The sequence below is a fragment of the Lutra lutra genome, chromosome 15, assembly GCF_902655055.1.
Source record: "Lutra lutra chromosome 15, mLutLut1.2, whole genome shotgun sequence".
Lineage (NCBI taxonomy): Eukaryota > Metazoa > Chordata > Mammalia > Carnivora > Mustelidae > Lutra > Lutra lutra.
Window position 1 is genome coordinate 54,776,850 of NC_062292.1, and position 24,732 is coordinate 54,801,581.

At 38.3% G+C, this 24,732-nt stretch overlaps 1 protein-coding gene across 17 annotated transcripts in view; it reads right to left on the reverse strand.

Annotated features, from left to right (window-relative positions):
- Window positions 1–24,732, reverse strand: part of ESRRG (estrogen related receptor gamma) — a 625,647-nt gene that overhangs the window by 65,512 nt on the left and 535,403 nt on the right. The window lies entirely within an intron of this gene.

The window sequence follows — 24,732 nt, forward strand, 5'->3', positions numbered from 1 at the left end:
GGCTATCTGTATCATCTTTACCAGTTACCCATGAAAGCTCACCGTGTAAAAGTGATCCAGCCCTCCCCAGTCTACCACGGGGTTCACTAGGGAACAGAATTGAACTGAAAGCACCTTCGTGCTGTGGAAAGCTGGAATTATACTCTGCAAGATGAGAGGTAAGGACTGCTCCCTATTATCATGTCAACATGTCTCAGAGGAGAATGTTATTTACATTTTGGTGCACATGTGTATCTTCTTCCAAATGACAGAAAACTGGGAATAAGTTTGGACTGGACACAGGACAGAAAGAGGAGCTTCCTGAAAGATTCAGAAGGCTAGGATGTTGAAGGAGGGCTGTGTCCGTGAGGCAGAGCTAAGGGTGAAGCCAGAAAAGGAGGTAGACAGGGAGTTACTAAAACTTCTTCCTAAAGAGTGGTGGATTGGGTCAAGATACAACAGGTTTTTGCTCACATGGGATTTAAAAGATTGAGGAAAGAGGCAAAATGGAAAGAAAGAAAAATAAATGTTTCGTGGATACTGGGGAGTGTTTAGAAGAGCTCGTTAATAACTTGGTTTCCAGTCTGTCACGGTGAAGTTCAGGCCAGGACCATACAAACCCTCCTAATACAGAGCTTACTTTGGGAGTAAGAGCAAGACAAACTCACTCTGTGGTATTACCTTAACTGACAAAACGGTGTAACATTATCCCTTAATAAATTCAACCAAGAAGTTCATTGTACATGGAGTTTCCCAAAATGTTTAGAAAACAGATTTGGTCCCACAGCATCATCAGTATTATTATTTTACTGAAAGGGCTCTCAGAGCCTTTAAAATGCAAATGGCCTCCGTAAAACTCTCAAAAGGAGATACAGCCTATGCAGTGTTTCGCAAACCAATTTCACCAAAGATCCGGTCTCGGGAATATTTATGACCATCATGTGGAACGCGTGAATTGTGGGTTCTCTGAGTTACGCGACACAGTTTGGGAAATGTGGACACAGTTCTACATGAACCCTGAAGTGAATACAGACACTCACATGTTAAGGATTACTGTTCCACCACGAGATAAAGTAAAACACAATTTTTCATGTTATCTTAATAATACGGCTTTAAGAGCTGATTATCTTTTAGCGGAACATGGGAATACACACTTGGTTGTAGATAAAGCCCGAACTGTCATACCAAAATGTCAGAGCAGCATTTAAATGAAATCAGGAGACAACTTCAAGAGCAATTAAGTAGGTTTTGACAGCAAATTTCACAAAACAAAGACAGTAGTACAGTGCCTAAGTATTTACTAAAAGTAGTGCATGAGGATCACGAAGAAGCTGTATTTCCTTACTGCTGCTTTTAAACGCTTTCTGCCTACAGTCGGGTTCTGTTCCCTTGTTCATCTGATTTCTAGAGTACAAAGCTGGATGGCAAACAGACGGTGTAACTGGGATATCACACTTTGTCCTATTAGGATGCCGATTTCATACAGATGAAACGTAGAGAACAAAGAACAGAAATATTTGATCAAAATGTTTAAACTAGGGGCGCCTGGGTGGCTCAGTGGGTTAAAGCCTCTGCCTTCAGCTCAGGTCACGATCTCAGGATCCTGGGATGGAGCCCCACATCGGGCTCTCTGCTCAGTGGGGAGCCTGCTTCCTCCTCTCTCTCTCTGTCTGCCTCTCTGCCTACTTGTGATCTCTGTCAAAAAAATAAATAAAATCTTTTTTAAAATGTTTAAAATACTGTAAATCAAACACTGTAACTGAAGATTCTACCTCCACCGCACTTGACAACGCATAGGTTTGAACTGTAGTTTCTCATTAGTAGGAATACGTGCAATTGATCGTTGAGTTACAAAAGAAACACCTATCTGTAAAAAAAATGAAGAGTGTTGAGAGGGAAAAAAAAAAAAAATATTAAAATTCACCAGACAAGAATATTTTAGGGCGCCTGGGTGGGTCAGTCGTTAAGCGACTCCCTTCGGTTCAGGTCATGATCCCAGGGTCCTGGGATTGAGGCCCACATTGGGCTCCCTGCTCAGCTCAGCGGAAAGTCTGCTTCTCCCTCTCCCACTCCCCCTGCTTGTGATCCCCCTCTCTCTGCGTCTCTGTCAAATAAATAAATAAAATCTAAAAAAAAAAAAAAAGAATATTTTAATGTAATTGTTTGTAAGTGCTATTTTATAGAAAACTTCTCCAACTATCTAGTCTAAAATTGTTTGCCTTGCATATATCAAAATACAATATGTATCAACGATTTACATATACCTGTCAGCCAGAACCACAGTCCGCAATAATGATGTTGTGAAAAGATTAAAGGTTCCCCTTTTAATGTTCCAACTATCATAGCATAATAATTTATTCCTAAATATTGGGTAAAGAATATGTTTAAAAGTAAAGCAGGGGCACCTGGGTGTCTCAGTGGGTTAAGCCTCTGCCTTTGACTCAGGTCATGATCCCAGTGTCCTGGAATCGAGCAGGGAACCTGCTTCCCTCTCCCCGTCTGCCTGCCTCTCTGCTTACTTGTGATCTCTCTCTCTCCCTGTCAAATAAATAAATAAAATCTTAAAAAAAAAAAAAAAGATGAATATAAAGACAGTATCTTTCCTGATGTTTTGCTGTAATGGTCCAATATTACATTTACAAAATATATTAATATTTTTGGATAGTATACACATGCATTATTTAAATATTTCATAAACCTTAAAACACCAAGGAAAATAAGGAGCTGTTATTGTGTCATTGTTTTGTTGAAATATTACTGTATTACTTTATTGATATATATTTTGCATCATGATCATTTATTAAAAATCTGTCCTCATGGAGTATAACAGTCTACCTTGCCTCAGTTCTAAGGGAAACAGACCAAGGTATGATAGAGAGGTAAAAGATAATTCAAAGGGTGCAAGCGAAATAATGATACTCCTTTGACATCTAAGTGATTTATAGAATTATTTGGTATCCCATTCTATTTCCTGCTCATCCCTGTCATTAATAATGTCATTTTAGATTTCATTTTGGAATAGATACAGAATCGAATCTAAATTCTACCAAAAATGAGGACGCTATCACTGAGTTTAGCCCTAAGTGCACAACACAAACTTGAGCAGAGAACTGGTAATGACCCCATTCACCTAATGCATTTAAAAGTCTCCAAACAGTTTAGCAGACACAAAGAAAAACAAGAGCATTTATGATTAGGACCTGGGAAACCCAGATTCGCCCTAAAGAGACATCAATCGAATCCAGATATTTCCACCCAAGGCATCGAAGCCTGTCTCTTTCCTTCTCAGTATGTTGAAAGACAAACCATTTCTGTCTGGACTTTACTCATAACCAGTTTTGAAAAAGTAGAAAAGTAAGATTTCTCCCAGGAAATAAGATACCCGCCAGGTTCAATGTGTGACAGGATTGGAAGTTAATTAAGGCAATTGGATTTTCTAGTCATGTGGAGACCCCTATTATCTTTTTTTATTTTTTAAATAAAAGAGTTTAAGAGTTGGCATTACCTACCAAGTACAATGTTTCAGATCGCTTCTTCCTTCAAATACTGCATATGCCTGCATTGCCACAAGGGTATTACAAATTTTCTACATTGTCAGAATTTACAGAATTGAGAAAGCAAGAATAGGGCAAGGAGGAAAAAAATCCGCTGTGAGACAAATAAACGCCAAGAGAAGTAAAACAGTTCAACTGTGGGTCTTCTTAGGTCAGCTCATTTTAAGTCTACGTTTTATGCCCAAATGCAAATTTTTACAATATTATATAGTCCAAAGTCAAAAGTATTTTTCACATTTTTAATAGCACAAAGTTAGAGGCATTTCATAGGATAATAAAAGATATCCCCTTCAGAGAATTATACAAAGGTACCCTAGCCTACTTTTCTAAATTAAAGCCCAGCCTTTTACAATGTTGTTCCCAAGCAAAGGTTTGCTCAAATGATTAGTTACATAGACCCCGGAATACTGAAGGTGCAGTCACGTTAAAGTGATAATATTTTTTAAGAGATAGTGACTTTTTTTGAAGATTAGTTAATTTAATGAATACTAAATAGTTGTATTGAATAAATGTTACCACACATGGCTAGTAATTGAGTTTTTGGGATGCAACTGGAGAAGCAAGGCTTCCTGATACCGCAGGTGAAGAAGATGGGAAGCCTCCCCTCTGCTATGGGCCTTCCTGACACCGCAGGTGAAGAGGGTGGGAAGCCTCCCCTCTGCTGTGGGCCTTCCTGATACCGCAGTTCCCTTCGCTGCAGAAGGAAACACGCTCCTTCCCTTTGGGAAGAGAGGTCCCGAGCAGCCCCCTGGAATTCTCCTGAGACTCCTACGAGGGAACCCTCACCAACAGAGGACAGAGAAAATCCCTTTGAGGAGCTGCAGGAAAGGAAGCTAAGGCAGATTAGCATCATCGGACACGGCAGAGGGTAATTTAGTGGGGGCCCCTGACGGGGTTCTCCTTTGGGACAACCTCCTAAAGAGCATCCCAGTATAACCAGAAGTACTCGCGCATATTTATAGGTTGCTCTTGAGGGGATGAGTGAAAATTATTTGTATATTCACACACATGCCCCAGGGAGAATCTAATCATATTAAGTTGTTGAGGATCATGTGAGAAAATGAAACACACCAACGCTCAGCTATCCTCAACAACCATGGCCCCTTCTCAAAATAGACAGTGACAATTGTTCACTCTGGCTTCATGGCTTAGTCCCTCGCTTCCTGATTCAGCAGTCTCTGACTCCTCTACCTACATTTTCCTCCCAAGCCATGTCTTCATTATTAATTGAATGAATCAATCTGTGTAAGAAGTATCTTGGAATATACAAGAATATCAGCCAGTGACTAGCAGTCATCGGCTGTCAAGAGCTTATTATAGTCTCGGCAACGGGTTAATTGTTTTTACGTATATGAACCCATTTAAGCCTTAGAGCAATCCTATGGGGTGGGTGCTATTATTATCCCGTTGCACAAAAATGAAAAAAACAGAGCTTGCAAGAGGCAGAGCCAGGGGTGGGGGCTGGGAGAATGGCTGCAGAACCCACATTCTTCTTCTTCTTCTTCTTCTTCTTCTTTTTTTTTTTTTAAAGATTTTGTTTATTCCTTTGACAGAGATCACAAGTAAACAGAGGCAAGCAGAGAGAGAGGTGGGGAAGCAGGCTCCCCGCCGAGCAGGGACCCCGATGCGGGGCTCGATCCCAGGACCCTGGGATCATGACCTGAGCCGAAGGCAGAGGCTTTAACCCACTGAGCCACTCAGGCACCCCAGAACCCACATTCTTAAGTGCCATGTTTATACAGCCTTCCTGCCATCAAATTCAATTTTTGGAAAAGAGCATTTGGTATTTATTCCAAAAGCTAGAAGTGCAGGCAGATAAAACCAGATCGTCACGGTAAAGGATACTTGGCGTCACAACGAAGGGTCCACATGGGGAGGCGGGCAGAACGCTGGGCTGGGGTGGGGAGGAGAGGACTGAGCGCTCTTACTCAAACTCAGGGGAAGGGCTAGAGATTTTGCATCACTCCATGAAGGGGCACGTGACTTGAAAAAGTTTACAGCTATGAGAGTGTGGACAAACCAAAAATAATAAAAAGATTTCGTTTCTCTGCTTTCCCACTGAGGCAGCGGCCCCAAGACATTCATCTCTTTCCTCCTTCAAACGCTACTGCAAACGAGACAAGCCTGTTTGGCCTGGGCCACAGACGTAGAGCAATGCTCTGGCTGCATTTTCAGCTTAGGAGGGAGGCCCAGACAACAGCGGCTTTTCAACCAGACACCCCGGGCCTGGCTGAGCCTTACGTTTACTTCCGCTGGAATATCATGGCCACAATTCAGGAACTTTAGAAATGGCCTGGCTACCAGTAGAAACGCTCTAAATTGGACCGCAATAAAAGGAGAAATTCACCCGAGGAGAGAAAATGTGTATCCGTTAGGTGGGCTCTTTTTTTAAACTGAATCCTTAGTCACTAAAAGAGATAAAAGCCATGACTCACATTAAAGCTTCCTTGCTCTACAGATGAATTAACAATTAGCAAGGGGAAGTCTTTCGTTTGGGTCTCCTGATAGCTATCTGCACTATTAAACATGTGGGGCTTGCGTAGGAAATTACAAAGGCTTCCCTCTGTTTCAGATTCAAGGTGCGTCCAAAATCCATCTGCCGATCTCTGCCCATAGGACATCAACCTAAAGACGTTCCTCCCCCTTTTTTTCCAGGGTTCACGTGATTCACAATCCTTGCCTGGTTCAGAGGCATGTGCTAAACTCATAATGTGGATTGGAGCTGAAATCAAAATGATAGAAATTGGAAATAACCATCGACAAAATATTTTGCAGGGGAAATATTCCACTGGGGGTCAAGTTGCTTCATCTGAAGCATGCAGCCCTAATCTATGACACATACAAGTACAAATTAGGTCATCTGCAACAGGTGACAAGTTTTAATTGAATGTCTTCTGTCTGCAATTCTGACAAAAGGTGAATGGAAATAAATGAGTCTGGCAAGACGGCCCTGAGCCTTACAATACCCAATATCTCATTATTTTTAAACAGCTATCTATAAACTGATGCTGACAAGCCTTGAACCTTTTATTTCTGCTCAAGATGAGGTAGCTGTGAAGGGGGAAAAAAAAAAAAAGAGAGAGAGAGAAAGAAAAAGGGGCATCCAGAACATTACATTAAACATGCAATACCTACCATTATCACTTCCCCAATGTAATTAAAGGAAATCTCCTATTCAAAAGGCACTATTTCTTACTTTGCTTCATGTCAGAGAGAGAGAGAGGGAGGGAGGGCACTTGGCCTGCGCTTGCTAAACATAGAGACAACCTTTAAAGACAAAAAGAAAATTTTCCCTTTCTTGCTTTTTACCTGTTAAAAATTTCATAAACTATTCAAAGAGATATTGCTGTGACTTATGCCTATCTAAACTCTATTTCGTCTCGTTACTATTTAATACCGGTGACTCTTCCCTTTATCCTTTTCGAAATTGCCTTCTCATATTAATAAAGTTATGAGTTAGTGGGTAAAGTCATGAAATGTGGCCGCACATCAACATCAGGAAAAGTGATTCTACTAATTCACAATTAAATGTGACACCGGCAGCAAAAAGTTTAACACAATAATAACAGTAACAACAGTGCACAGCACCCCATGGGGATCTCCGTGTAAACAGAAGCACAAATATTATTTATGCAAAAATTCAATGCCCTGTAAAAATGAATTAAATATGAAATCAACCAAGCTGGGTTACAAGTTGCTGGGTTGAGAGCCAGAGTCACTTTGTTTCATTCAAGGGAAAGGAATACAGGAGGAGGAGTATATGACCAAAAACGCAGATGTGGATTTCGAAGAGAATGTAGGTCTGGGGGGTGGGGCGTTGGGAAGCGAAAACAGGTAACAGGGAAAGGCGGTGGTGAGTCTGGAGGTCATTTGATTTCATTAGGTGTGACTCTAGATCAGATGGGTACCCAGCAAAGAGCTTTCGAAGTTCAAAAGACAAATGCATAGTATTTTTCGCAGAAGAAAACTTTAAGTCCTGGCCAATTTCTTAGTAACTCACCAAAGGTTTAATAAATGTACTACTAGAGTCAAGCAGAGATGCTGAGAGCCGATTATACGAGACCAAAGTGACATATGATGTTTAATAATATTTTTCTGGTGATGTTATTTTGGCAATAATTGAGATTCAAAATAAAGTACATCCCATACAAAGAAACATAATATACAGATATCCAGATCATGTAAAAAAAAAGAATTCTACCTAGCGCATGAAATATGTAAGGGGAAAAAAATCAGCTCGCTAATTAAATGTTAATGCAATATTAATGTATACGTGCCCAAATCTCACACCAGTGAGAAATTTTCTTGTGACACTGAGAACATTCATTTCTTATTTCTTGTGACACTGGGCAGTAATAAGTTTAATACAATAATAATAGTAGTAACAACACACAGCACTCCACGGGGATGTTCTGTATAAACAGAAGCACAAATACTATTTATGCAGAATTCAGTACCCTGTAAAAATGAATTAACTATGAAATTAAACAAGCTAGTTTTCGAGTGGCTGGGATGAAAGCCATGGTCACTTTCTTTCATTCGATGGGGATGAATACAGTGAAGTCTAACAGCTCTGCTCTAGGTCTTCAGTGGAGTCAACAAGTGTCATGGGCGGAATGTTTGTGCCTCACCGAAAGTCCTATGTTGAAACCTAATCTCCAGTGTGATGGCATTCGCAGGTGGAGCGTTGGGGAGGTGATGATGTCACAAAAGTGCAACCCTCAGGATGGGATTTGTGCCCTTATAAAAGAGACTCCGGAGAGCTCCCTCACCCCTTCCGCCATGTAGGACAGAGAAAAGAGGGCCGTCTATGAACCAGAAAGCCCTCACCACACAGTAAATCCGCCAGTTTCTCCATCTTGGACGTCTCAGCCTCTAGAACTGTGAGAAGCAGCCTTCTGTCACTTGTAAGCCACCCAGTTTACAGTATTCTGTTACAGCAGCCCACATGGACTGCAACAGAAAGGAAAGAACATTAAAAAGGAGTCAGAGAGCTCATCTACAATGGGTTGACACCGGGTCTGATAGGAACTAAAGAAAATACACTTGTTTCCTTCCCTTCTCAACTAACTCCATATTCTATCACTAACTCCCTTTTACCTGCCAGTTGTGCAAATATAAATATTTGTGAGGCAAGTTAATGGAGGAAAAGAAAGGAAAAACAAGAGTGAGTATGAAAGCCGGCAGGAACCTTGTAGAAATGCAAAAGTAGAGAAAACAAGCATGTAAGGATCATCAGAGAACATTCCCACTTGCCCTTGGCGCCAAGATGTTCGCAGCAGCCCATGGCCACGCTGGGCCCATTTTCAAGCTAAAATTATTCTCCCTCGAAGTTGACAAATTAGACTGTTGAGGAATTTAAAACCTCATGAGAAAAACTGGGGTAGAAAAATCATGAGTGACAGTGATAATAAGAAAGCATCTTTATATAAATGATCCACTCACTTAAAATTAAATAAAGACAAATATTAAAAGACTATCAATAGCAGGGGCACCTGGCTGGCTCAGTCAGTGGAGCGTGCAACTCTTGATCTCAGGGTTGTGGGTTCGAGCCCCACACTGGGTGTAGAGATCACATAAAAAAAATCTTAAATAAAAAAAGACTATGTTAAAGTAATGTTTCTGGTGCAATTAATTTCCATTTATCATCTTTTCATCTCTTGAATACTTTCAAAATCTCTGTCCTATATGGTTTGAGCAAGATGACTACAAACTCCGTTTGATTTGCTGGAGACAATATACATATAAAAAGGGAAAAAACCAATTTTACATCCAGTTTTCAAGCCAAATGTTCAATGACGTATTTAGTTTACTACTCTGAGGATCTAGGTTTTAATAAGGAATTACTCCAGACTCAAGTTTAATTGATAAATAGTGCTGAAGACTTGGGGGAGAAGTATACATAAGGTAAACACATCAAAATGTTCTGCCAAGGAAAGTAATAAATAGGGACATGCATACTTGGAGAGCGAATAAGAAAAGTGTAAGTTTATTTTAAAAATTTTTTAAAACATTTATTTATTTTAGAGAGAGAGAGAGAGAGAGCATGAGCAGGGATAGGGACAGGGAGAGGGGGAGAGATTCCTTAAGCAGATACTCCACTGATTGTGGAGTCCAATGCAGGGCTCGATCCCAGGATCTTACGATCATGACCTGAGCTGAAATTAAGAGTCAGATGCTCAACTAAGCCACCCAAGTGCCCCAAGAAAACTATACATTTAAATGTTATGGCAGGGATAGGCCCTAGCCTGTACTTTTATCTCAAATTAGCATGCGTGAAGAGTGTGGAAAGAAATAGAAAACATGAACGATATTTCCAGATGCCAAATACACTGGGTCCCAGCTGAAGAAGCCTATGCCTGGGTGAGGTGGTGAATTTCCCGACGGACTTCCTGTGTAGGGACGCTACGAGACGACATAGTGGGGTGTGCTGCCCCATACACATGCGATCCCCAATGTTAGGAGGGATCTTTAAATCCTAAAGTGTGCCGAAGAAAGACAAACACACTCGTCCAGGCACAAGTCAGCTCAAGACGAGATTATTATATTTTTGAAACACCGCCTGGGCTAACATCAAACTTCAAAACGTTTTATTTATTATATGTATCCAGCTTAATTCCACAACAAACTAAGGGCAGAGAGCATGGTGAGAAATGACATTCTAAGTCAAACAGCTTCAAGTGGTCAAAAGTGTTTCTGGTGTATGTTTAATGGTATATTGGTCCCTATCGTACATGAAGGATACATCACACGCCTTCCACACATTAGGCATTCCAAAGTACTACGGAAATGAATAAGTAACTAAGTTAATAATATGCTTTATTGCTATGTAATAATTGTTTTTTTCCCCCATCTTTTGGTTTGTTTTTGATACCTCAAAAACCTCGAATGTACCCACAGTGTGATAGGAATCTCTCGTCAGTCATCTCAGTAGCTCTGGTTGCTTGTGTTCTTCTCTATGAGCTAATATAGTATAACTTTACAAAGGTATAGAAAACTTTTAAAGACAAAAATATAGCCTGAATCCTGAAAAAAGGAGCCACTAAAAGGTAGGATATCAGAATTTAATTTTTGTATATTCATTCCGGACAACATGAGGAAAAAAAATAGCATTTGGTTTGCTGGGAAAAACCTCAGATAGATACGAAAAGTTAGTAATGAGAATTACATGTAGCTACTGAATGTTGAGCAAAAAAAGCCATAGATCCATATAGTTGGGAAATTTGACAAATGAAGAAAACCGTTCTCTTTCTGAGACGTTTTTATTGCCCTCCTGCCTGGAAGCAGACAAATGAGTGTGATCACGTGGGAAGCTCTCTTCCAGTTCTAAGATTCTATGAATGAAATGGTGTGTTTAAAAAGATGGACTTGACCCACAGATTCAGAGTACGACAACTGCTTGGCAGTTGGAAACATCAACATACTTCATATCTTAAATCAGGGAAGACCGGAGCCAAATGGAGAACATTAATGAGCCAGAGGAGCAGTGGGCTTTCTGGCACGGGTCTTCACATTCCCCTCACACTGACCTTGGCCAAATGCATTTCCTTTTCTTGACAATAATAAAGTAAATAAAGTGCCCACGTTTGAAAAATGCTTCTAGCTTATTACTGCATTAGGAAAAGATCAATGCCTGTTGCACATCACTGTGGAGAATGAAGTATGGAAAATCATAAACAGCTTCAGATTTGTGTGTATTTTACAACAGAGAGACTACATTATGTGAAGGGGAGGGGAATATGACCTAATAATGGATATTTTGAAAGCAACCAAGGAGTAGTTAAGGGCTACTCTGTTATTTAACTGAATTTCATCTGGAGTTTAAGAATAAAAACACATTTGTGTTGTGTATGACCAGAGTTCAGTCAACAGATCACAATGGCTAAGGTTTCACCTCAACTTTCATAGGCACCCATTTCTCAGAAATTATAGTGGATGTGTGTGTATGCACACATGACAGACATGCACACACATATAGGATACATCATCTAGAGAAAGAGAGAGAGACACACAATGCTGAATAGATAAGCTATTATTCAGTTTCTTTATTTTCCTGATAAAGGTTTGGCTAGTTAAACGATTCTGTGAGAATTTTTTATTTGCAAAATTTTTCCAACCAAACTCAGGTTGTGTGAGTTTATATGGCTATGTATATCGGGAGCTGCGAATTCAAACAACTACGTAGGGTAAAAGTGTTGTTGTTGTTTTTTTTTAAATGAGGGGTGTGTACATATTGTGGTGAACGAAGAGCATTTGGCTCATGGATATGCCACTATCCTTTACCAGCACCCACGGGACAGTGCCTCGTGATAGGGGGAGGCACAATTGGACAAGAATCTGCTGTTATCAGAGTTCCCATTTCCAAAAGAAGCCAGCAATCTGGTTCTTACATAAAGTCACCCAATATTTAAGTGTTCACACAATTTTTTTAGCTACCTGATAATCCCCAGTCTGCTAGTTTACAGCTTGGGTCTATGTTCTTTTACACAGGGGCCAAGTGTCCCTAATTCCCTGAGAGAGGCCAACTCTGACAACTGGCCAGTTAAACTGACCATATCACAAGCTGGTAGTTATTTAGAAATTATCCTTTTATTTTATGTAGGCCCTCATTATATGAGCATAAATTGAATTGCCTAACTCTTTAAGTTATTCCATAGGCTACACATTGAAATTCTAATTTAAAAGCGCCGTTTAGCAGGGTTTCATTATACATCAAATAAAGATGTATAAAATTTAAGGGGTTTTCATTAGAAATCATCTCAAACAAGAGTAAAAATTTAATCACCTATGCCCATGCACGACACCTGTCATTTGAAAATACTGACATGTTTTGATCCACATAAGCCCGCTTCAAGAATCTCTTGTTAATCACAGATCTCCACGGTTATTTGTTGTAAATGGTAGCAAAGGCTTTCCTTAAATTCATCGGTTATGTTTACTAATGTTTTTACTTTTGGAAGGAACATCTTTCTGCCTAGTAAAATCTGTTGGGAACTGCAAGTCAATTCTTGTAATACAATTGGTACATTTTCCTTGTCACTAAGGTTATATCAAATGCACCATCTTTGGGAATTAGCTGACGGAGAATCACTTTTCTGTTGGCTTCGACCCTTTCTCCCCCAACTTCTTGCATGATATGGAAGAGAAAGTCCTTGAAGGCAAAAGAGTAAGATGATGCTGAATGCTTTTTGGAACAGTCTTACTAGGAAATAGGTTGTAATACTGATTTCTCTGGGTTGGTAGATCATAGAGTATGAAGGCCCGGAAGATGTTGCTAGAATGGAAAGCTGAAGGGGGTGAGTATAGGTGGGATATGGCCAAGATAGTGTGACTGTCTAGCAAAAATATTGTAGAGAAAACAGAGAGAAAGACATTTAATTTGAAAAGCCTTGAGTGTTAAAAAAACAGAACCTTTAAGATTGAAAGAAGATGGTTTAAAAAAAATCACTTTTCTATTAACTGTTATGAAGTATAGGCAAGTATATCATGAATAATTTCCCTACACTAAATAACATATTACATAGGATGAAAAAGTGAGTCTCTAAATGGGCCATGACCTATGGCTGGACAACCAGCACTAGGTCTCAGACCAACGTATCATGCTGCCAAGATCAGTAAAAATACAGACTCACTGGTAACAGAGGAAAGCCAGCTGTGTACATCTGATGAACTACATGGTTATTCCCTAACTCCTGTTTATACCAAGTCACCCTAGCAATACGGGCCTCTGACAGAGAGGTACCGGCTTCTCCTGATGTCATGAATTTCAGAAACGCGCTTTATAAAGCCTCTTATCTCTGCTGTCATCAAGAGACGAGATAGAAATGCCCTGGAACTCATCATCATCACAGTGCCCTAATCAGTCAACAGCGTCGCTGCTGGGCAGCATGAGGCATCCCCTCCACCGACAGGGGCTTCCCGGTGGCCCTCCAAGCACTCAGTCCCTGCTGGCCAAGGAAATGAAAGACCATGAAACTGAACCCAAGTCTTCACCTGGCAGGTAAGAAAGCAAAGCCGCTGGTCTGCCAAAGCAGCCTGGGAGCCGACTTCAGTGTTAAATAACATTCCCATCCCAACGCTGAGACTGGAAAAAAGGATGATACTGAGATTCCGTAAAAAAGTTTTGGAGAGTCCTATATCTTAGTTATTCATGCGTTTAAGCATACCCTAAGGGAGATAGTCAACACAGCCAAGAATTTATGTGTTTTGGGGGGTAACAGTAAAGTTATCCTTCCTCTCGTTCTCCCTTACTTTTCCTGCCTGCCCAACCAATTTCATTTTTTATATATTCACACACATACATCTGTATTATGTATATATATCTAGGACTGATCAGCTCTTTCTAAATTAAATTATATATTTTTTGTAAATCTGTGTACTTTGTTTTTAAAATCTTATAAGTTATAGATGGGAAAACATAAATACATCAGTAAACCCTTGTGAATATTCCTTGCATAGCCAGTATTCAAATTATTTTACAGATTTCAAATAATTTCCCAGACATCATAAAAAATCTGCATATCCTTTTAAAATTTGCACATCACTTCTACATGTATTCTACTTGCTATTTATAAGATTAAAAAAAAAAAAAAGTCCTGTTTACCTGGTACTAAGATGGGGAAAGTAGAACTTAGCTCTGTAATTCTCTACATATCTCTCCATAATATGATTTACTTTTGCTGCTGGGGGTATGATTCAAGAGTAACAACATGTGATAGAGTAGTTTTCGGACCAGTCGTATGGTAAGTACCGGACAGTAAAATGTTCCAGATCTCATGGCACAAAAAATATTCAGTAAAAGTTCATCATTAATAATGATGAAAATAAAAATAAGTGGAATTATTTTAATTATTCGTTCTAATAAAGTGAAAATTCAATTCATCTACCAACACACAGTCAGCCGAAAATTAGGACAAATTTAAAAAGTTAAATACAATATGGTAGAGGCCTGGTACTGAGGTGAAAAAAAAGATCAGCAAAAAATACTACTCAGTATTTTTTATGTTTCCCTGGTGCATACATACTATGGATTTTCTTTCTCAACACTGAGGTGCACTTTAAAAAAATGGGAAAATAAAGAATATGGCAATAGCTCTGTAAATCTACATAATCACATATATCAAACCACTAACATGTTTTGAATTTTCATGTAAAGTCTTTAGCGTAGGATTCCACCAAGTATTATAGTATCTCTAAATTTGAGTTATATATTTCCTATTTAGGAGAATGATGTGGACAGATCTGAATTTAGAATACATAATTTGTAAAATTTCTCTTGAAATCAAGTTAGGCACAGAAAAAGGGAGTAAATAAATTCTAAAATATTCACTGAATAAATAAATGGGGGGGAAGAAACCAGATCTTTGAGAAAAAAAAAAAAACTTTTAAAACGTAGGATGTTAAGTACTTCAAATAATTAGGAAAGAGATGTTTGTGAACAGCTGTGCATAAGTAACATAGTACTTTTGAAAAACTTGTTGCTATTGAATAATGCAACATAAACTGGAATAAAGGGCTGACTGTATAAATTTTCTCAATCCCAATAATTGAAGCCAATGAAAATACGTAAAAGCTTGCTCTTTAATATTTAAAAAGTTCTTTTACTTTCTAAAGAAATCCCAGTAACAATATTACACTTTTCATATACTGCAACATGAATATATACAAAAGACAATTCACAACCAGAGTAACATTTCTTTAAATTAAGAATTGAAATCTTCATAGTTTTTCTCGTTTCCTATAGGGCATAAGGTTAGTTTCTAAAGCTGCCTGGGTGTAAGCTTCCTTATCACAAACCTCAGGACAGTCTTTCCAGGACTCTGCAGTAAAAATTACTTTAAAAGTATTTAAAAATAAGGACTTCCAAAGATATTTTTGCCATAGAAGAAACGACAGTTTGAAAAGCAACAGTTAATGTTTTCTTGTAAAGTAAATTACTGGCAAAGTTAAAAAGGTACATTAATTTTGGTCAGTAGAGGGATGTGTTAATTGTTTTTAAAATGTAATCTGTAATAATGATAAAACTATTAAGTGAAATCACAGCAACTCTATCAACTTCAACATGTGCAAGGAAGCTGATCGCCTAAGGAACTTCTGGGTTTCCAAAATCTTCCTTTATCAGCACTTCCAAAATACTTGATTTTTTTTAAGATTTTACTTATTTATTTATTTATTTATTTATTTATTTAAAGAGCAGGGGGGAAGGGCGGAGGGAGTGGAAGAGAGAGATCTCAAGCAGAGTTCGCTATCAGTGCAGAGCCAGACATGACCCCAAGATCATGACCAGAGCTGAACTCAAGAGTCAGCTGTTCAACTGACTCAGTCACCCAAGTGCCCTAATACCTGAGATATTTTGTCCTACTTATATCTCCTATGTCTGATGTCCAACTAATACCCACATGATAACTGAAAGTTTAATAAAAATATATTATTAATACTTCCCTATGAATTGGTATTATAAATCTCACATGTGTATATATATATATGTATACATATATATATGATAAACTGGCAATGGAAGTAAAATAATGGTACATTTAATGTTAAATATTTAGACATACATTCCATGGAGTTCTGGGCAAGAAAACCATTTTTGAGGAATTGTAAGTCATTTTACAATCCCTCATTTGTTTCAAATCAATGTTTTGGACCAAAATGAAATTGCATTCAGAAATTCTAATGCATTTAGTAATAGTTAGACAATCTACACCTCAAACACAGTATGTGCCACTCTGAAATTTAAAAAGAAAGCGGTGGCAATTTCATTGTGATCTGCTAAAGAAGCATTCGGACTTTTGGGGACGGAGTTAATGAATTACAGATCTGAAACCAAGTCCCAGGGACTCACTGTGAACTTCCATTCTAGTAAAGTACATGCCTGTCAAATTGCTTATGAGGACAAATTTATGGAAAATAACCAAGAGTAAAGCTTTGTTCTTATTAAGAAACATGAATATGTATGTAATTTTAGCCAGACTAAATTAACCCAAAAATGAATAAATAAAAAAATAAGGACAATAATTGTCAGAAGAGAAGGCTTGCCTCCCTTCCCGCTCTTATAAAAGCATTTATATTTAGAGTTTCACAAAAGAATTCATATTTTTAAATAACACTAGTTGGAAAGAAACAAAAGGAATCTGCAAAGAAGGCACCATGGAGCCAGAAACATGAATAGTTTCCCCCTCTTTAGTAATAAACCTTTTTAGAGCAGGGATTGCCTGCAGGCTTACTATGGACAGAATACATGAGCAATAGTGTTCATGCAAGCAGTGTGTTATTGCTGAGGTGTGTTCATTTCCTAAGCATGACTCTATTCAGAAAGGTTATATTGAGCCATTAATCCTAATTTTATATTAAACATCTTTTGAAACTGCATGAGCTCTGAACAGGGTAAAATCCCATTTTGGCAGCAACAGTATAAATGTGAAATGATTATCAAATATATCACAGATAGTTGTGTGAATTCCTCCGTGTCTTTGTGGGCATGGTACGTTAACACGGGCTCACCCTGGCTAATGCTCCATCATCAATTAATTTGAACCAATACCAATAAATAAGTGCATTATATCTGTGATTTCACCTTTATTTTCAATCTAGTGATTTAATTTGATTGATGCCCGTGGATCATTAGGGATTTTAGCATATGAAATCAGTACTATTTAAGTTAAGTAAACTTGCAAATTATACTGCTGTTAACTCTCTTGTTAACAGCAGTATAACTCTCTTTTCTTTTCAAAAAGAAGAAAAAAAGAAAGAAATTAAAGGAAAGCAGATAACTCACTCATTGATCCTCCCATCCCCTGTCCCCCCAAACACTTTGAGTATCTCTTGGGTCCCTCTCTGAGGAGTTGCAGTCAATGGGAACAAAGTGAAAAGCAGCAGCCTAGAAGACATGAAGGGTGTTATCACCGAGACTCACAACTGAGTATGTGGCAGAAGAAAAGACAAGGTCAAAATGTAGATCCTAAGGGAAAGAAAGACAATGCTCTTGGCCAAAATGGGGGAACTGGAAGAGGGAATCAGTTTCTAAACAAACATAAAATATGATTCTATGCCCATCAAATTTGAGATGATTTGGGGGAAATACAAGGTATAATACACAGAATTTGAAACTGTAAGACTATAGTAAGACTATAGGGTCAATGTAAGAACACAGATATTTGAAAATACACACGTAGATTCGTTCTTCTGAGAGTAGAACAGAAAGGCTAAACACCAATCTTGGGAAATACTTATGAATAAACAGTAAGTGAAACCAGAAAAAGAAAGCATGGGTGATTTTAAAAGTAGGAAGGGGAAATTGGTGGCTACCGTACCACGTAAACCAAGGGAGGAGAAACCAGTTTGTAGGAAGTGGAATTCATACAAATTTAGCAAAAAGAATGGAGGTGGTAAGATTAAAGAAATAATACTACATCAACTTAAGGAACACATGGTAAAATTATTCATAAGTTATAATTTTATTATTTATATTATCATTTAATAAAAAAATTGAGGGGCACCCGGGTGGCTCAGTGGGTTAAGCCTCTGCCTTCAGCTCAGGTCATGATCTCAGGGTCCTGGGAATCAGTCCTGCATCGGGCTCTTTGCTCGGCAGGGAGCCTACTTCCTCCTCTCTCTCTCTGCTTGCCTCTCTGTCTACTTAGGATCTCTCTTTGTCAAATAAATAAATAAAATCTTTAAAAAAATAAAATAAAATAAAATTGAGTATTTTAAAAATAGTATGAATATATATTCTTTAAAATGTTTAATCAACTTTAATGAAAACACATTCAGTATACAGACCTTTATCTAAACCAAAATCCTTCTAAAGGCAATTATTAATAACATGATTAATATGTAATTATATTATAATGTATTATATCAAAAGGGAAACTATTGCATCATATCTTATTGCTATGTTTGTGTGTGTATGTGTGTGTGTGTTTAAAGGTAATCTCTAGTGTTTGTGCTGTAATGTATCCTTGTGTTTTCCTTAACACACTTAAAAAAAAAAACAGGGTATCAAAGTCAAAGGAGTAGATATCAGCAAATAAAGCTTCATGATTCCAAGAGTTCCAAGGTCCATGACATGGGAGTGGATTAATTTTAGTATTGTTATTTTTTGTTAAATTCCAGCAAGAACCAATCTCATATTTGATATCTATGTGAAGTACCCCAAAGGTTATGAACTTAAGAATGATACAGTCAACACTGGTTATGTGAAGATGTTACCTATGTTAAGGATGGGCAGAAGAATGTGGATATACACATAAAAAGTAGTTTGAACTGGCTTCTTTCCTTTCTGCCTAGAGTGTAGGAATTAAGAAGACTCCTAAAATCTGCAAAATTATGTTTCACTTATAAAGATCATTGATCTGTCTTCTGCATTAAAGATTCAGTTACAGATTTTTGGAGGTTTTGAAAGCAGAAGACAGCAGAATTGGTTCTAATGGCGAAAAGTCAAAAGATTTAATATTATTTTGTGATTTCAAGTCTTTAGATATATAGAGTATCAGCTGGCATCTTATTAAGGAGTATGAAAGAGTTACATGAGAACTGCAAACCCAACCTCATTTCACATGAGAGTATAAGCCCCAAGACAGTGTCTCAATCAGACTCATATTCAGTAACTAAAGGATAAACATGTGTTCCTTCTTTTGTCTCTGAAAGCTTATACTTTATTGACAAATGACCATTACCCTGTGGTGAGAAGATGTTCCACTTATACAAACAAACAAACATAACTACAGTGTCATACTTAGTCTTTGTCCCCGTTCTTGGCACAGAGCTCCTAAAACTCTTAGAATTGACTGAGTAAAGAATAAGGGTGATAGGAGCCTCTTTGGTTCTAAAAAGGAAACTCCAGGCAAGCTCCAGTTTAGCTTTAGGATTAAGGTTAGTCACCAAAAAGACCAAGTCTTTACTAGAAGTATAGAACCCTCAGCTCCACCCCTCAACCTCCTGGAAGGGGCCAGAAGCTGAACATTGACTGAACTACCAACTGCCCTCAATTCAATCAATCACGCTTATATAGTGGACATCTCCATAAAATTCCCTAAATAATGAAACAGGTAAAAAAATAAATAAAAATAAATATAAAAATTTAAAAAATTTAAAAATTTAAAAAAAAATTTTTTTAAAATGAAACAGGGTTTGGAGAGCTTCCAAGTTGACCACACTGAAGTACGAGGATGGTATACCCAGAAAGGGCATGGAAGCTTCCAGAACCTCCCCCCATACCTTGCCCAGTGCATATCTTCTGTTGGCTATTCCTCAAGTACATTCTTCATAATAATCAGTGATAATAAGTGAAATGTCTTTCTGAGTTCTATGAACCGTACTAGCAAATTACAAGACCTAAGGAAAAGGAGTGTGGGAAGATTCCATTTATAGACAGTCAAAAGTATGGGTACCTTGGGATTTGGGATTGACATATGAAGTAAAGTAGTCTTGTGGGTTTGAGACCTTAACTTGTCAGATCTGATACTAACTGCAGATAAATGGTGTCAGAACTGAATTGAATTGTTGGACACCCAGCTAGTGTCTGGAGAATCGGAGAATTAGTTTTTGGTGTAAGACAACATCACAGAACAACAAAAATCCAATAGCAATAGGGTCTAGATCTTGGTTTCTTAACTCCATTCTACACCATAAAGAACTAAAGCTTCTTGGAAACATGGCGGACTCTAAAGTCATGACACAGAAAGTTAAAAAAAAAAACCTGGATTGTACTTTGTGCCGGGAAAACAAGAACGTGAACCAAGAATGACAGCAATGCACCAGTAACTCACAAGAAGCCAGATGGAAGAATGTCCCCCAACTCCACTGGATAAGTCTGGGACAGTTTGAGCATCACATAAAAAATGATAGCAATGGAGTATAACTCACTGAACGAAATAGGAATCCATGACTCCATACCGACATAAATACATAAGTGAGTAATTTGCAGGTTAGATGAAGAACTGAATACTTATTTAGCATCAAATTATTACCCCACGATGTTCTTATTACTCTCAAAGGGGAAAAGAGCAACCTTATAGTGGAAGAGCCTGGTGGGTACCCTCAGTAAGTGGCCAAGCTGACGTCATCAGTAATGAGCAAGGGGTAATCATGGGCCACCTGATAGGATGCAATGAAATCATGATATCACTTCTGTGATATTCCTGTCGAAGATTTAAAACCTGAATCTGATCATGAGGAAACATTGTAATAACCCAAACTGAAGAAGATTCTACAAAATAAATGGCCTGCAACCTTTAAAACTGTCAGTTTTGGACAACAGTCCAGGAAATAATGCAAACTTAATTATAAACCCAAAGTTCCTATAAATGGAAATATATTAGTCTTACAGTTTTCAGTAATCTGTTGAGTTTAATTTTTTTTTAATTTTTAGTTCCTTCTATATGGCTTGCTCTCTCTTCTGTCTTACCTTCTTTTTCCTCACCTCTCCTTTTCCCCAGACTCCAAAATGTTAGTGTTACCAGGAAGCAAACTTATCCACCAATGAATTTCCATTTTCTTTTTCTACATCCTGAACCTGTATTTTCAATGGATTTTAATGACAGTGGAGTCAGTGTGATTTCAGGATTTACCATCTTGGTAAAATCTGTCAGAGGTAACCATTTGAAGAACATTTGTGTTCTTCAACTGCTTTTTGGTCGAAGCACTTCTCCTAGCTTATCTCTTCTGATTCTCATAGCCACTCTGAGAGACAGGCATTGCTGCATTTCCCATTTTACAAATGAGGAAACTGAGGCAGATTCAATCCATTACAGAGTTTGTGGATTGAAGCTAGCACTCTGGCATCAGCATCACATGGCTGCCTTCCTTCTATCCAAGGGACTATCTGCATTTCAGCAATATAAAACAGAAGAAATAAATTAGACAAAGAATTGCCACTGAAATAAGTCGGTATTGTTCGGGTTACTCGATGTCAATGAATAACAAACAGTCCCTATGCCATCTCAGTTAATGTATGGAAGGATGCAGTAATCTGTCTTCTTTTCCATTGTTGCTTAGCTTTGTAACTAAAATGGATAGTCCTTTTTTTTGTTAATTGTGATTTTATTTAAAGAAGTGAAAGAAAAAGAAAAGAATGAACAAAATCAATTAAAGTCGTTGGAGAATTCCACATATCTGAGGTGGAATTTTACTGTTTTAATTAAATAGAAATATAAACTCATTGTTTTATAGACATTAAAAAGACAATTCCAACCCTGACACTGGCACTCCTCCATACCCCAACTCTTGTCTTTTTAAACTAGAACATCTACGACAACCAGGCCAACCACTGTATAGAAGATTGGATCCTGATAATAGCCAATTATAAATAACTACCTGCTTTCTAATTATTCCTTTAAAAACCCAACTAATTACAAATCCACTTTGTATAGTTTTGTAAAGTTTGGATAGTAATCTAGTTTAAAATCATTTGATAGAATTCACAGATTTGAAATCAAAAAGGAACTATATGTATGTTTGAATAAATTCCCAGCGAATAATTCTAGGATTTATTCCACTCACACAGACTGAATCTTAATAGTGGTATGAATCCTCAAACACCGGGAAACCTTTTGTAATTGGTGTAAGGAAGCACTTGATAAGGCACTGTGACTTTAAATTTGTGAGACAGGATCAAATCCCCGACTCTATCACTTCGCAGATGTGTGATTTTCCTTTCATTGGGCCTTAGCTTGCTCATTAATGAAGTGGGCATAATAACATAATAACAGCATGTACCTCCCACACACATGACGACGAAGTGAGATACTGTGTCTCTATGGAAAAAAAATGTTAGCTATTACTGTATTTACATTTGCATTTTAGATACACCTTCCTACTCATTAGACTTTGCCTTCGTTTTTTGCAAATTCCTATCGTATTTAGAGACAATTATTTATACCTCTTTGAACACCATTTCAAGTCGGAATATTCTCTGGACAGCAAATTACCCATGGATATTTATTGGTTCAGTGGTTCCCTCGCCCTATTTTGTGGCCCGCTCCCCAGTCTAGAAGGAAAACCTCCAGCAAACTGTCTTCTCTCTCCTACCTTCCAACCTTGGTCCTCCTTCTCCACCCAACAGCTGACTAGAGCACTGAGCACTCTGGAACCAGCTAATGAAATCTGATTCCTCAAGTCACAGTCAAGTAAAATAGAAAAAATGACTAGTTTTGCTTGAATCAAAGCTCTACCACTTTCTCGCTGTGTGACCTTTACACAATTCATGAACCCATCTGAAGATCATTCTCCTCCTTGTGTGTAGAGTCAGCGTGAGGAAAGGAACCAGAAAAACATTTCTAACAAGCCTCGCACAGTACCCCACACACGACACACACTCAATAAATATTAATTCTTTACTGGCCTTCATGTTACTCCTTTCCAGGATATGAAGGAAACAACTGCAATCCAAGGAAATTAGTCTTTCCTGGTGGAGTTTCAGGACTCAGGAGTATCTTGGTAACAAAGATATTTTGAGACCTGAAGCATTTCTAGCATCTGTCACATCACAATAGGCAACCACTTAATTCATCCTGCATTGAGTAGACTATGGCTAGAGGTGATGTTTCCATAAACTCCTCTAGGAACAATCCTGCAAGTATGAGAGAGAGAGAGCGAGAGTGAGAGCGAGAGAGAGAGAGAGAAAGAGAGAGATAAAAAGAGAGAAAGAGAGACGGAAATCTATCTCCTCTCCTAAGAAAGACGAGGGCCATTGTGTTCTAGGCAAATATTTGAATACATGTTTGAAAAGAGAAACTAACATGACTCAAACACTATATAGCACATGAAACAATGTTTAATGAGGCTCCCCTCCCCCACCCCCAGGGTTGATACCATTACCTGGGTAGGCCTCCCTGGTGTCTAAAATTCTCTTGTCCTCACAGCACTCAGCTCTCATTACTTTAAGAACTCAGGTTCACTCAAAAATGACAGGGCCATGTTCCATACAGAAACAGGAAACTCTGATTTGGAGCAACCTTTAGAGTCTAACATAATCAATCACAACTGGCCTTATTTATTTTTCCATTTGAGAAAAGATATTCTGGAAATGCATTGAGAAGCATATACAATAAGAACTTGTTTAAATTATTTGAGAGAATGAAGTTTCAAATAGTTTAAAAAATAAACTCCTAGTGTCAAATGTCAAACGTCAAATGCATAAAATGTCAATTTCTTGGAAAGAGTGCAGCACAGATTTCATTTCTATTATGCTTTTAGCACCTTTCCTCTATTTCTGGAGACAAATAAATTTTGAGCAAGCCTAATTAGCTGTCTATTCAAGTACAACTCAGTGAAAAAGCTAAGGGCATTCCTGCCTATTTTTCCCCCAACTTTTGATTTCTTAGAATGCTGAATTTCTGCTTATGCTGCCTCAAAACCCTTGGGATCAAACGATGGTTTTATTTTCTACAACACTGGATTATGAAAACACTTCTACAAAACATTAACAGAATTCCTTCTCTGCATAATTTTATCAGAAAACGGCAGAACATTAAGAGTAAAAAATCGGCAACAAGTTGGGCGTTTTCCTTGTGTAGGGGGAAAGACAAGGGTTACTGCCATGTTTCATACGCATTATTTTGACGGGTGCTGCCCCAAAGCCAATTCAAAGAGCAATCAGGGATGACGTGTGGCTCTGTTTTCTCCAGAGAAGAACTCGCATTCTTACATCGCTTCCAACCTGTACAAGCCCCATCCCTGGGGTCAACTAGCTTACTGAGAAAGTCAGATGAGGAACAACATAAAACACGATTACTGCTCTAGTTTTCCCTAAATGCTCTGGGTAGCCGTCCCTTTACTCTGTGTACACCACATTCCATTACTGCCCAAAGTAATAAAGACTTCTGTCACTGCGAGAGCTTTTCATCTTCAGAGCTCCTTTCTCTTCTCCTGATAAGACTGCCAACTCCACTCTCAGTAAATGAGCTCATGTGAACACTTTATTTTCAGTGCGTGAAAACAAAAAGGGCCATTGCCCAGCTTCGGAGATGGAGGGGGTGGTGCTCTGTCTTCAAAGTCAGAGGAGGATCTTTGAAAGGGACTGAAACTGACCTAGGGAGCTTCCCTCGGAATAAGGAAGTTAAAGCTGAGCCATTATACTCTAGTAGGCTCACTTTTATTTTGCGATACCTAAAGAACTGGGAGGGAAGGGAGCAGGGTAGGGGTGGCCAGAGGGGAAGGGGGGGGATCAGAGCAGCTACCTCTAAATCAATTTCTG